The sequence below is a fragment of the Arachis hypogaea genome, chromosome 15 (assembly GCF_003086295.3).
Source record: "Arachis hypogaea cultivar Tifrunner chromosome 15, arahy.Tifrunner.gnm2.J5K5, whole genome shotgun sequence".
NCBI classification, from domain to species: Eukaryota; Viridiplantae; Streptophyta; class Magnoliopsida; order Fabales; family Fabaceae; genus Arachis; species Arachis hypogaea.
In genome coordinates this window covers 120,660,040-120,675,449 of record NC_092050.1, presented here as the reverse complement: position 1 = coordinate 120,675,449, position 15,410 = coordinate 120,660,040, and the positions used below count along the sequence as shown (strand labels likewise).

Genomic DNA, 15,410 nt, shown 5'->3' with positions numbered 1-15,410 from the left:
CTAATCAACAAACAACTTGCAAGAAGATACAACATGAGATGCAAGAACATAGAATTGAGCGATCGAACCCCTCACCGGATGTGTATTCACTCAATTTGCTCAGTGTTTAGGGCTTAATCACTCAATTCTCCTTTTATCATGCTTTTCAAAAATTTTCACTTCATCTAACAATCAACTAGTATTTGATGCATGAAAGACAAATATCATGAGGTATTTGGAGGGTTGTAATGGGGTCATGGTTTAGGTAGGATAAATATGGTTAAGTGGACTTAAAGAATTAGTTCTTTAATTAGCTTAAGTGCCCACCTAATCCTATATCACCTATATACTTATAGCAATGCAACCTAGCTACCCAATTTTCTCCTATCTCACCTTACTCATGCACTTTCTTTTCAAAACATGAACACATACATTCTTTATTTCAACTTTTTATTTCACTTTCTATTATGCACATTTTTTTTTGAAATTCTTTTCTTTGTTAACGCAAGAGATGCATATGACCTAAAACAAAGAACACATGAGCATTTTCCAATTGCCAATTTTTTACTATAAGTTTCATGCCTCTATCACCAATGCTTCCTAACAATTCCCCCTCCCCACACTTAGAATATACACACTAATTCATCCAAACTAATCAAAGAGTAATTCAAGGACATCAATGGTTTTTCACTTAAGGGAAAATAATGTGCTAAAATCAGAACAAAAGGAAATTACAGGCTCAACAGGGGTTCACAATGGTGAGTACAAGGGTTGGCCATATAGGTTGGTGAGTTCAACATCAAAGATAGCCTCAATCATGCTAAATGCATCCAAACAACAAATACAAGATGTAAAGAATCATGAAAATCAATTATCACAGTAAAAATGAGTAAAATCACACCAGAACAAATATTATGGTTGAAAAATGCAACCATCTATCAAAGCTCAAATCTTACAAGGTATGTTGTTCTAGCTCTTTTCTATGTTCCACAAACAGAATACTTCAAGCAAGTCGGAAAACACAATTTTTCTTCAATTCAACCGATGGTATGTCCTAGGAAAGATTTCATGGAAATTCCTTGGTGTTTCACCAACTTATTCATTCTATCATGCAATCATGTAAACATTAACTACCATATAACTATGAACACTAAAGGGATATATACAGACAAACCAACTAAGGTTCAATAAAGATAAAGCTACTAAAATTTAGTAAAAAGAACTAAAAGAGTATTGCAAAGTGGTTTGAGAAAAGAAATTTTTACCCCATGAAGTCGATCCTCCCCCACACTTAGTTCTTGCACGGTCCTCCGTGCTTGCTTCAGATCCAGGAGAATGAGAACTTCGGGGCTACATTCAGCTGGTGGTATCGGGAATGGGTTGGTCACCTTCATCATACTTCTCCGCAACTAGCTCGAATGAAACCTCAAGAGTTGGGCCAGGGTCTCTTCCTTCTAGCCTTGCCGCTATCCACTCAGAACGCTTCTGCTCCACATGCTCCATGTGGTGGATAGCGTGCAAGATGTCTCGGAATAAATCTGGAAGAGATCGGAGAACCGGCAAAGAAGTCGATGAGGTTGGTAGACTTGAGGGTGGTGCTACTGGTGCCTTCCTCTTCGAGGGTATCTTATCTGAGGATCCATCCAATTCTCCCCTCGGAATGAACTTGTTGCCTCTTGGAAACTCTAACACGATGTCCGCTGGTTGCCTCTCTACCCCCGCTGCATTTGCTAAGCGCATCACCATCGACTAAAATAGAATGTGGATATTTTTCTTTTCAACCAATTTCCAAATCGATTTGTGCAACAAAGGTACAATGGCTATATGCTTCCCTGGCATAATAGCCCAAAGTAGCAAAGCAGTTCTAAATCTGACATGGGTAGTGTGGGTGCTCGGGAGGATGTAGTCCACCACAATCTGATGCCATATACGAGCTTCGGCATTCAAATTAGAGTAAGCAATACTAGTGGGAACAAAATTTCTCCCTTTGCTATACTCCCAAGATGCACCAGGACGGCCTATTCTCTCAAGAATGGGAGCCAGAGATATTCTTCCTTTGAACACATCCACTTTTATCTTGAAATAATCATCCTTCTCAAGCAGAATGTGAGGGATGTTCAGAATAGCTTCTAGAGCTTGATTGAAAGTATCCAACATCCGTCCCCGGAGGAATACTGACTTTGCTTCCCAAGCTTGGTAGTTTACATAAAATTTCCGCACCATAGTTTCATTGACTTCAATGGGTTCTCGCTCGAGAAATTCCCAATGAAGCGAGACAATCCTTTGATGAATGGTCGCCTTGTACTGGCTTGGAACCTTCAACGGCCACTCCCAATGGATTGTGCACTTCTCAATTGCCTCTATTGAGAGTCGGCTCTTCAGTTAACCAAGGTATTCGGTTTATCACCTTGACGATCCCACCAAACATCAGGAAAGTGATCGGTAGGTTGCACACCCAGTGAAGTAACCGGTGCCTTACCCTTCTTTCGCATCCTGAAAATAAAATAAAAAAATTTTGAGATCATAGGGCAACAATAAAACAAAATTACTGAGGAAGCACTAACAAGGTTAAAAGAAGCTCTAAAAATAGTGTGATTTACAAAAACACAGTGTGTATATTCCAATGATGCGCGCAGTTGGAACACACACACCGGCCGGATACCATGGCAACCACACTGTTTATTGGATAAAGCTCACTGCTTCTCAATTGAGTGCTTAAGTTGCGAGGCTAAAGCATGAACATAAAAGCAACTTCAAGCTCGCACCAATTAATTCATTACACGCTTTGAATGTAATGGTCATTGAGGTTGTTGGCAAGAAATTTTATTAGCAAAAGAGTGTACAACAATAATAACCATTGAAGAGAGAACTTTTGCGTGGCCTAGAAATTTGCAAAATAAATCCTCGTTGCAGGTATAGCTTCTAAACCAACAAAAGTCCTTTCTTACAAACATTTTGGTTGTCATAAGTAACAAACCCCTTTGAAATTGATAACCGAGTATTTAAACCTCGGGTCATCTTCTCAAGGAATTGCAGGGAAGTATGTTCTTATTATTGGTTATGAGTTTTGTAAATTGGGGGTTTTGAAAGTAAGGAACCAGTATGTTAAATGATAAGAAAAATAAAATAGTAATAATAAAATAAACTCTTGGCAAGGTATTAGAACTGGAAGTCCTATCCTTATCAATTGTGATGAGAATTGGATTTTAATCCCACTTTGTTAACCTCTAACTATGAAGGTAAATCAAGTGGATTAATTAGCTTAATCCTCAGGTCCTAGTCAATTCCTATGGAAAGACTAGAGTTATTGGAGCAACTCCCAATTTCAACCACTGCTTTATTTGACAGCTCAAGCGTTACTAATTACTTAACCAAAGCCAAAAGGAAGAAAATATCTAAATTAAATTAAAAGCATCAATATAAATAAAGCAAAGCGATCTTAAATCTGAAATACCTCAAATAATATTAATTAAGAAAATCATAACATGAATGTAGCATAAGCTAAATTGAAAAGATAAATAATAATTAAATGTATATAATAAAAGTAGAAAATAAATAAGAGGAACATTGAACCTGAGAAGAAGTTGAAATTCTAAATCCTAATATAAATCCTAATCATAATCCTAAGAGAGAGGAGAGAACCTCTCTCTCTAAAAACTACATCTAATCCTAAAATTGTGAATTATGAGAGCATGATTATAAATGGATGCGTTCCCCCACTTTATAGCCTCTAATCTGTGTGTTCTGGGCTGAAAACTGGGTCGAAAACAGCCTAGAAATCGCCCTCAGCAATTTCTAGTACGTACTGGTCGCGGAAAAGTGACGCGGAGGCGTCATCCACGCGTTAGCGTGGATTGAAGTTTGCAGATGCGACGCGGGCGCGTCATTCACGCGTTCGCGTCGCCTAACTTCGAGGCAGTGGTGCACGAAATTGTGATGTCCAGGCTCAAACTATTCCTGGCACGTGAGCAACTTGGTACGCGTAATTGTGATTACACATTCATAATTTGTCACAACTTCGATACAACTAACCAGCAAGTGCACTGGGTCGTCCAAGTAATACCTTACGTGAGTAAGGGTCGAATCCCACGGAGATTGTTGGTATGAAGCAAGCTATGGTCACCTTGCAAATTTCAGTTAGGCAGATATAAATTGATAATGATGTTTTCGAATAATAAATAATAGAATAGGGATAGAGGTACTTATGTAAATCATTGGTAGGAATTTCAGATAAGCGAATGGAGATGCTTTTCGTTCCTCTGAACCTCTGCTTTCCTACCATCTTCATCCAATCAGTCTTACTCCTTTCCATGGCTGGCTTTATGTGATACATCACCACTGTCAATGGCTACTTTCGGTCATCTCTCGGGAAAATGATCCAATGCCCTGTCACGGCACGGCTAATCGTCTGGAGGCATCACCCTTGCCAATGGCTTCATCTTATCCTCTCAGTGAATAATATGCTCACGCACCCTGTCACGGCACGGCTATTCATCTGTCGGTTCTCGATCATGCTGGAATAGGATTTACTATCCTTTTGCGTCTGTCACTAACACCCTGCAATCGCGAGTTTGGAGCTTGTCACAGTCATTCATTCATTGAATCCTACTCGGAATACCACAGACAAGGTTTAGACCTTCCGGATTCTCTTGAATGCCGCCATCATTCTAGCTTACGCCACGAAGATTCTGGTTAGGAGATCTAAGAGATACTCATTCTAGCTTATTTCATGTAGAACAGAAGTGTTTGTCAGGCACGCGTTCATAAGGGAGAAGGATGATGAGCGTCACACATAATCATCACCTTCATCACGTTCTTGGGTGCGAATGGATATCTTAGAAGCGAAATAAGAAGAATTGAATAGAAAACAGTAGTACTTTGCATTAATCTTTGAGGAACAGCAGAGCTCCACACCTTAATCTATGGAGTGTAGAAACTCTACCGTTAAAAATACATAAGTGAAAGGTCCAGGCATGGCCGAGATGGCCAGCCCCCTAAAACGTGATCAAAGGATCATAAGGTAATCCAAAGATGCCAAATACAATAGTAAAAGGTCCTATTTATAATAAACTAGCTACTAGGGTTTACATGAGTAAGTAATTGATGTGTAAATCCACTTCCTGGGCCCACTTGGTGTGTGTTTGGGTTGAGCTTGAGTGTTTCACATGTAGAGGTCCTTCTTGGAGTTGAACGCCAGCTTTTGTGCCAGTTTGGGCGTTCAACTCTGGTTTTGGCTCCTTTTCTGGCGCTGGATGCCAGATTCGGGTAGAAAGCTGGCGTTGAACGCCAGTTTACATCGTCTATTTTTTGCCAAAGTATGGACTATTATATATTTCTGGAAAGCCCTGGATGTCTACTTTCCAACGCAATTGGAAACGCGCCATTTAGAGTTCTGTAGCTCCAGAAAATCCACTTTGAGTGCAGGGAGGTCAGAATCCAACAGCATCAGCAGTCCTTTTTCAACCTCTGAATCTGATTTCTGCTCAAGTCCCTAAATTTCAGCCAGAAAATACCTGAAATCACAAAAAAATACACAAACTCATAGTAAAGTCTAGAAATGTGAATTTAACATAAAAACTAATGAAAACATCCCTAAAAGTAACTAGATCCTACTAAAAACAATGTCAAAAAGCGTATAAATTATCCGCTCATCACAACACCAAACTTAAATTGTTGCTTGTCCCCAAGCAACTGAAAATCAAATAGGATAAAAAGAAGAGAATATACTATAAATTTCAAACTATCAATGAAACATAGCTGCAATCATATGAGCGGGACTTATAGCTTTTTGCCTCTTGAATAGTTTTGGCATCTCACTCTATCCATTGAGGTTCAGAATGATTGGCATCTATAGGAACTTCAGATTTCGAATAGTGTTATTGACTCTCCTAGTTCAGTATGATGATTCTTGAACACAGCTTCTTTATGAGTCTTGGCCGTGGCCTTAAGCACTTTGTTTTCCAGTATTACCACCGGATACATAAATGCCACAGACACATAATTGGGTGAACCTTTTCAGATTGTGACTCAGCTTTGCTAAAGTCCCCAATTAGAGGTGTCCAGGGTTCTTAAGCACACTCTTCTTTTTCTTTGGACCTTGACTTTAACCGCTCAGTCTCAAGTTTTCACTTGACACCTACACGCCACAAGCACATGGTTAGGGACAGCTTGGTTTAGCCGCTTAGACCAGGATTTTATTCCTTTAGGCCCTCCTATCCACTGATGCTCAAAGCCTTGGGGTCCTTTTTATTGCCCTTGCCTTTTGGTTTTAAGGGTTATTGGCTTTTTGCTCTTGCCTCTTGGTTTTAAGAGCTTTTGGCTTTTTCTGCTTGCTTTTCTTTCTATTATTTTTTTTTTGCCTATATTTTTTTTTTCTGCAAGCTTTGTTCTTTGCTGCTTTTTCTTGCTTCAAGAATCATTTTTATGATTTTTCAGATTATCAAATAACATGTCTCCTAGTCATCATTCTTTCAAGAGCCAACATATTTAACATTCTTAAACAACAACTTCAAAAGACATATGCACTGTTCAAGCATACATTCAGAAAACAAGAAGCATTGTCACCACATCAATATAATTAAACTAAGTTCAAGGATAAATTCGAAACTCATGTACTTCTTGTTCTTTTGAATTAAAACATTTTTCATTTAAGAGAGGTGATGGATTCATAGGACATTTATAACTTTAAGACATAGTTACTACTACTAATGATCATGTAATGAAGACACAAACATAGATAAGCACATAACATAGAAAACGAAAAACAGAAGAAAGAAGAACAAGGAATGAATCCACCTTAGTGATGGTGGCGTTTCCTTCTTGAGGAACCAATGATGTCCTTGAGCTCTTCTATGTCTCTTCCTTGTCTTTGTTGCTCCTCCCTCATTACTTTTTGATCTTCTCTTATTTCATGAAGCATGATAGAGTGCTCTTGATGTTCCACCCTTAGTTGTCCCATATTGGAACTCAATTCTCCTAGGGAGGTGTTGATGTGCTCCCAATAATTTTGTGGAGGAAAGTGCATTTGAGGCATCTCAGGGATCTCATGGAAATGAGCTTCTTGCGCCTCTTGAGCTCCATGACTGGGCTCTCTTGCTTGCTCCATCTTTTTCTTAGTGATGGGCTTGTCCTCTTTAATGAGGATATCTCCCTCTATGTCAATCCCAGCCGAATTGCATAGGTGGCAAATGAGGTGAGGAAAGGCTAACCTTGCCATAGTGGAGGACTTGTCAGCCACCTTGTAGAGTTCTTGAGGTATAATCTCATGAACTTCCACCTCTTCTCCAATCATGATGCTATGGATCATGATGGCCCGGTCTATAGTAACTTCAGACCGGTTGCTAGTGGGAATGATTGAGCATTGAATGAGCTCCAACCATCCTCTAGCTGTAGGCTTGAGGTCCAATCTTCTTAGTTGAACCGGCTTGCCTTTGGAGTCAATCTTCCATTGAGCTCCTTCTACACATATGTCCATAAGGACTTGGTCCAACCTTTGATCAAAGTTGACTCTCCTTGTGTAGGGGCGTGCGTTCTCTTCCATGTATGGCAAGTTGAACGCCAACCTCACATTCTCCGGACTAAAATCTAAGTATTTCCCCCGAACCATTGTAACATAGTTCTTTGGATCCGGGTTCTTACTTTGATCATGGTTCTTGGTGATCCATGCATTGGCATAGAACTCTTGAACCATTAGGATGCCGACTTGTTGGATGGGATTTGTTAGAACTTCCCATCCTCTTCTTTGAATTTCATGTCGGATCTCCGGATACTCATTTCTTTTGAGTTTGAAAGGGACCTCAGGGATCACCTTCTTCTTGGCCACAACATCATAGAAGTGGTCTTGATGGGCTTTGGAGATAAACCTTTCCATCTCCCATGACTCGGATGTGGAAGCTTTTGTCTTCCCTTTCCCTCTTCTAGAGGATTCTCCGGTCTTAGATGCCATCAATGGTAATGGAAAAACAAAAAAGCTATGCTTTTACCACACCAAACTTAGAATATTGCTCGCCCTCGAGCAATAAACAAAAGAATAGAAGAAGAAGAAGAAGGAATATGGAGAGGGAGAGGGAGATGTGGTTTCGGCCAAGAAGGGTGTAGACGGGTGTGTTGTGTGAATTTGATGAAGAATGGAGGTCTTTATATAGGGAAGGAAGGGGTGGTTAAAGTTCGGCTATATGGGGGGTTTGGGTGGGAAATTGGTTTTGAATTTTGAAGGTAGGTGGAGTTTATGAGGTAGGTTTATGGGGAAGAGTGGATGGATGTGCGTGGTGAAGAGGTGATGGGGAAGAGAGATTGAGGTGATTGGTGAAGGGTTTTTGGGGAAGAGTGTTTATGGGGTTGTGTGAAAAAGAGTGGTGAGAAGAAGTGAGTGGAGGTAGGTGGGGATCCTGTGGGATCCACAGATCCTGAGTGGATCCTGTGGGGTCCACAGATCCTGAGGTGTTCAAGGATTTACATCCCTGCACCCATTAGGCATGTAAAAATGCCTTTGTACCCAACTCTGGGCGTTCAGCGCCAGGTTGGTGGCCATTTTGGGCGTTCAACGCCCATTTGTGTGCCATTTCTGGCGTTGAACGCCAGAACCATGCCTGTTCTGGCGTTCAGCGCCCAGAAGCTGCCCATTTTGGGCGTTCAGCGCCAGAACCATGCTCTGTTCTGGCGTTTGAACGCCAGGCAGATGCTCCTCCAGGGTGTGATTTTTCTTCTGCTGTTTTTGATTCCGTTTTCAATTTTTATATTTATTTTGTGACTCCACATGATCATGAACCTATAAATACATATAACTAAGAAAAATATAGTTAGATAAATAAGAATTGGGTTGCCTCCCAACAAGCGCTTCTTTAATGTCAATAGCTTGACAGTGGGCTCTCATGGAGCCTCACAGATGTGCAGAGCTTTGTTGAGACTCTCCAACACCAAACTTAGAGTTTGGATATGGGAGTTCAACACCAAACTTAGAGTTTGGATGTGGCCTCCCAACACCAAACTTAGAGTTTGACTGTGGGGGCTCTGGTTGACTCTGCTTGGAGAGAAGCTTTTTCTGCTTCCTCTCCATGGTTGCAGAGGGAGATCCTTGAGTTTTAAACACAAGGGAGTCCTCATTCCATTGAAGGACTATTTCACCTCTGTCAACATCAATCACAGCTCTTGCTGTGGCCAGGAAAGGTCTTCCTAGGATGATGGATTCATCCTCTTCCTTTCCAGTATCCAGGACAATGAAATCAGCAGGGATGTAAAGGCCCTCAACCTTTACTAATACATCTTCTACTTGTCCATAAGCCTGTTTTCTTGAATTGTCTACCATCTCTAATGAGATTTTAGCAGCTTGCACCCCATAGATTCCTAGTTTCTCTATTACAGAGAGGGGCATGAGGTTTATTCCTGAACCAAGGTCACACAGAGCCTTAAAGATCATGGTGCCTATGGTGCAGGGTATTATGAACTTTCCAGGATCCTGTCTCTTCTGAGGCAATGTCAGTTGATCCAGATCACTTAGTTCATTGATGAACAAGGGAGGTTCAACTTCCCAAGTATCAATGCCAAATAATTTGGCATTCAGCTTCATGATTGCACCAAGAAACTTGGCAGTTTGCTCTTTAGTGACATCCTCATTCTCTTCAGAAGAGGAATACTCATCAGAGCTCATGAAGGGCATAAGGAGGTTCAATGGAATCTCTATGGTCTCTAGATGAGCCTCAGAGTCCTTTGGTTCCTCAGAGGGAAGCTCCTTATTGACCACTGGACGTCCCAGGAGGTCTTCCTCCTTGGGATTCACGTCCTCTCCTCTCCTCACAGGTTCGGCCATGGCGCTTATGTCAATGGCCTTGCACTCTCCTTTTGGATTCTCTTCTGTATTGCTTGGGAGAGTACTAGGAGGGATTTCAGTGATCCTTTTACTCAGCTGGCCCACTTGTGCTTCCAGATTTCTAATGGAAGACCTTGTTTCATTCATGAAACTTACAGTGGCCTTAGATAGATCAGAGACTAGATTTGCTAAATTAGAAGCATTTTGTTCAGAGTTCTCTGTCTGTTGCTGAGTTGATGATGGAAAAGGCTTGCTATTGCTAAACCTGTTTCTTCCACCATTATTAAAGCCTTGTTGGGGCTTTTGATCCTTCCATGAAAAATTTGGATGATTTCTCCATGTTGAGTTATAGGTGTTTCCATAAGGTTCACCTATGTAATTTACCTCTGCTATTGCAGGGTTCTCAGGATCATAAGCTTCTTCTTCAGAAGATGCCTCTTGAGTACTGTTGGATGCAGCTTGCATTCCATGTAGACTCTGAGAGATCATATTGACTTGCTGAGTCAATATTTTATTCTGAGCCAATATGGCATTCAGAGTATCAACTTCAAGAACTCCCTTCTTCATAGGCGTCCCATTACTCACAGGATTCCTCTCAGAAGTGTACATGAACTGGTTATTAGCAACCATGTCAATGAGTTCTTGAGCTTCTGCAGGCGTTTTCTTTAGGTGAATGGATCCACCTGCAGAAGTGTCTAGTGACATCTTTGATAGTTCAGATAAACCATCATAGAATATATCCAGGATGGTCCATTCTGAAAGCATGTCAGAAGGACACTTTTTGGTCAACTGTTTGTATCTTTCCCAAGCTTCATAGAGGGATTCACCTTCTTTCTGTCTGAAGGTTTGAACATCAGCTCTAAGCTTGCTCAGCTTTTGAGGAGGAAAGTACTTGGCTAAGAAAGCCGTGACCAGCTTATCCCAAGAGTTCAGGCTGTCTTTGGGTTGAGAATCCAACCATAATCTAGCTCTGTCTCTTACAGCAAAAGGGAAAAGCATGAGCCTGTAGACTTCAGGATCTACTCCATTAGTCTTAACAGTATCACATATCTGCAAGAATTCAGTTAAGAGCTGAAAAGAATCTTCAGATGGAAGTCCATGAAACTTGCAGTTCTGCTGCATCAGAGAAACTAATTGAGGTTTCAGCTCAAAGTTGTTTGCTCCAATGGCAGGAATGGAGATGCTTCTTCCATGTAAATTGGAATTAGGTGCAGTAAAGTCACCAAGCATCTTCCTTACATTATTATTATTTTCGGCTTCCATCTCCTCTTCCGGTTCGAAAATTTCTGAAAGGTTATCTCTGGGTTGTTGTATTTTAGCTTCTCTTAATTTTTTCTTCAGAGTCCTTTCAGGTTCTGGATCTGCTTTAACAAGAATGTTCTTGTCCTTGCTCCTGCTCATATGACAAAGAAGATGGCACAGAAAAAATAGTAATAATAATATGGATCCCTTATACCACAGTATAGGGATCCTTGTGTTAGTAGAAGAAAAGAAGGGAAGAAAATCTGAACTCAGAGAGAGAGGGGGTTCGGATTTTTGGAGAGTTGAAGGAAAGATGTTAGTATATCAATAAACAAATAGAAGAAGATGAGAGGGGGAAGTGAATTTTCGAAAACAATTTTTGAAAAAGAGTTAGTGATTTTCGAAAATAGTTTTTGAAAAAGGTTAGTATTTTTTTCGAAAAATTTTTAAAATCAAAAATAAAAATAATTAGTTAATAAAAAAGAAATTTTTGAAAAAGAGGGAAGATATTTTCGAAAATTAGAGAGAGAGAGAGTTAGTTAGGTAGTTTTGAAAAAGTTAAGAAACAAACAAAAAGTTAGTTAGTTAGTTGAAACAAATTTGAAAAGATAAGAAGTTGGGAAGTTAGAGAAAATATTTTGAAATCAAATTTTGAAAAAGATAAGATAAGAAGATATTTTTGAAAAGATATGATAGAAATTAGTTTTTGAAAAAGATTTGAATTTTTAAAATCACAATTAATGACTTGATTCACAAGAAATCACAAGATATGATTCTAGAACTTAAAGTTTGGATCTTTCTTAACAAGCAAGTAACAAACTTGAAATTTTTGAATCAAAACATTAATTGCTATTGTTATTTTCAAAAATTTGGTATAAAAATAAGAAAAAGATTTTTGAAAAATATTTTTGGAATTTTCGAAAATAACTAAGAATTTTGAAAAAGATTTTATTTTTAAAAAAGATTTTGAAAAAGATAAGATTTTCAAATTGAAAATTTGATTTGACTCATAAGAAACAATTTGATTTTTAAAATTTTTGAAAAAGTCAATCAAATTTTCGAATTTGATGAGAGAAAAAGGGAAAGATATTTTTTTTGAAATTTTTTTTTTATGATGCAAGAGAGAAACAAGAAAAATGATGCAATGCATGGCAATTTTAGATCAAAACTATGAATGTGTGCAAGAATGTTATGAATGTCAAGATGAACACCAAGAACACCGTGAATATCATGATGAACATCAAGAACATATTTTTGAAAAATTTTATATGCAAAGAAAACATGCAAGACACCAAACTTAGAAATCTTTCATGTTTAGACTCTAATAAATAAAAAATGTACATGTAAAACAAGAAAAGACACAAAACAAGAAAAACATCAAGATCAAACAAGAAGACTGACAAAGAACAACTTGAAGATCATGAAGAACACTATGAATGCATGAAATTTTCGAAAAATGCAAGCTGCACATGCAATTGACACCAAACTTATAACATGACACATGACTCAAACAAGAAACACAAAAATATTTTTGATTTTTATGATTTTCTAATTTTTTTGTATTTTTATTTTTATATTTTTTTTTCGAAAATTATTTAGAAAAAAGAAAAATAAGGATTCAAAATTTTTAATATGAATTCCAGGAATCTTATGCTCTAAAGCTCCAATCAAAGGGTCAGGCATGGCTTAAGAGCCAGCCAAGCTTTAGTATGTAACTCAGACATGACACGCCTGACATTCCTTACATTCAACAGCCAATTGGCTAAGAAAGATAAAGAAGCTCTTCTCTTGAGTATAAGAATTGAGACATGGCTTTACAGCCAGCCAGGCTTCAACATGCTTCATGAAACACTAGAATTCATTCTTAAAAATTTTGAAGCTATAGAATAATTTATTTTTGAAAACATTTTTTTTTCGAAAACTGATGAGAACATTTTTGAAAGATTTTTGAAAAATTTTTGAAAACAAAACAAAAAGAAAATTACCTAATCTGAGCAACAAGATGAACCGTCAGTTGTCCAAACTCGAACAATCCCCGGCAACGGCGCCAAAAACTTGGTGCACGAAATTGTGATGTCCAGGCTCAAACTATTCCTGGCACGTGAGCAACTTGGTACGTGTAATCGTGATTACACATTCATAATTTGTCACAACTTCGATACAACTAACCAGCAAGTGCACTGGGTCGTCCAAGTAATACCTTACGTGAGTAAGGGTCGAATCCCACGGAGATTGTTGGTATGAAGCAAGCTATGGTCACCTTGCAAATCTCGGTTAGGCAGATATAAATTGATAATGATGTTTTCGAATAATAAATAATAGAATAGGGATAGAGGTACTTATGTAAATCATTGGTAGGAATTTCAGATAAGCGAATGGAGATGCTTTTCGTTCCTCTGAACCTCTGCTTTCCTGCCATCTTCATCCAATCAGTCTTACTCCTTTCCATGGCTGGCTTTATGTGATACATCACCACTGTCAATGGCTACTTTCGGTCATCTCTCGGGAAAATGATCCAATGCTCTGTCACGGCACGGCTAATCGTCTGGAGGCATCACCCTTGCCAATGGCTTCATCTTATCCTCTCAGTGAATAATATGCTCACGCACCCTGTCACGGCACGGCTATTCATCTGTCGGTTCTCGATCATGCTGGAATAGGATTTACTATCCTTTTGCGTCTGTCACTAACGCCCTGCAATCGCGAGTTTGGAGCTCGTCACAGTCATTCATTCATTGAATCCTACTCGGAATACCACAGACAAGGTTTAGACCTTCCAGATTCTCTTGAATGCCGCCATCATTCTAGCTTACGCCACGAAGATTCTGGTTAGGAGATCTAAGAGATACTCATTCTAGCTTATTTCATGTAGAACAGAAGTGTTTGTCAGGCACGCGTTCATAAGGGAGAAGGATGATGAGCGTCACACATAATCATCACCTTCATCACGTTCTTGGGTGCGAATGGATATCTTAGAAGCGAAATAAGAAGAATTGAATAGAAAACAGTAGTACTTTGCATTAATCTTTGAGGAACAGCAGAGCTCCACACCTTAATCTATGGAGTGTAGAAACTCTACCGTTAAAAATACATAAGTGAAAGGTCCAGGCATGGCCGAGATGGCCAGCCCCCTAAAACGTGATCAAAGGATCATAAGGTAATCCAAAGATGCCAAATACAATAGTAAAAGGTCCTATTTATAATAAACTAGCTACTAGGGTTTACATGAGTAAGTAATTGATGTGTAAATCCACTTCCTGGGCCCACTTGGTGTGTGTTTGGGCTGAGCCTGAGTGTTGCACGTGTAGAGGTCCTTCTTGGAGTTGAACGCCAGCTTTTGTGCCAGTTTGGGCGTTCAACTCTGGTTTTGGCTCCTTTTCTGGCGCTGGATGCCAGATTCGGGTAGAAAGCTGGCGTTGAACGCCAGTTTACGTCATCTATTTTTGGCCAAAGTATGGACTATTATATATTTCTGGAAAGCCCTGGATGTCTACTTTCCAACACAATTGGAAGCGCGCCATTTCGAGTTCTATAGCTCCAGAAAATCCACTTTGAGTGCAGGGAGGTCAGAATCCAACAGCATCAGCAGTCCTTTTTCAACCTCTGAATCTGATTTCTGCTCAAGTCCCTAAATTTCAGCCAGAAAATACCTGAAATCACAGAAAAACACACAAACTCATAGTAAAATCCAGAAATGTGAATTTAACATAAAAACTAATGAAAACATCCCTAAAAGTAACTAGATCCTACTAAAAATATACTAAAAACAATGTCAAAAAGCGTATAAATTATCCGCTCATCAGGTAGCTATAGTAAATTATATATTGTTGTGAAGCCTCAGACGTTAGCTTTCCAACGCAACTGAAACCATCTCATTTGGACCTCTGTAGCTAAAGTTATAGTCGTTTGAGTGCGAAGAGGTCAGGCTAGACAGCTTAGCAATTTCTCCAACTTCTTGTATTCCTTCCACTTTTGCACGCTTCCTTTCCATCCTCTGAGCCATTCCTGCCCTGTAATCTCTAAATCACTTAACACACATATCAAGGCATCTAATGGTAATAAGAGAGAATTTAAACATAGGGAACTTAAGGCCAAAGAAGCATGTTTTCAATCAAATCACATAATTAGGAAGGCAAATGTAAAACCATGCAAATAGTATGAATAAGTGGGTAAAGAGTTGATAAAAACCATTCAATTGAGCACAAGATAAACCATAAAATAGTGATTTATCAACCATGCACTCAAAGTGAAGTGTCAATTGCTCATCCTCAAGAAGTGGTAACCACATGTGCAATGTTCTTAAGTTGAGGCCAAAAGATGTTTGATCAAGACATCATCTAAAATTGAACAATTATAAAGTGATTACCGAATCCAAATTTCGAGA

General features: G+C 39.1%; 1 non-coding gene across 1 annotated transcript; it reads left to right on the top strand.

Annotated features, from left to right (window-relative positions):
• Positions 1 to 10,543: 10,543 nt before the first annotated feature.
• LOC112752537 (small nucleolar RNA R71) lies at positions 10,544 to 10,651 on the top strand. Its single transcript, XR_003176969.1, has one exon. It is a non-coding gene; the product is annotated as a small nucleolar RNA R71 (small nucleolar RNA).
• The last annotated feature ends 4,759 nt before the right edge of the window (positions 10,652 to 15,410 follow it).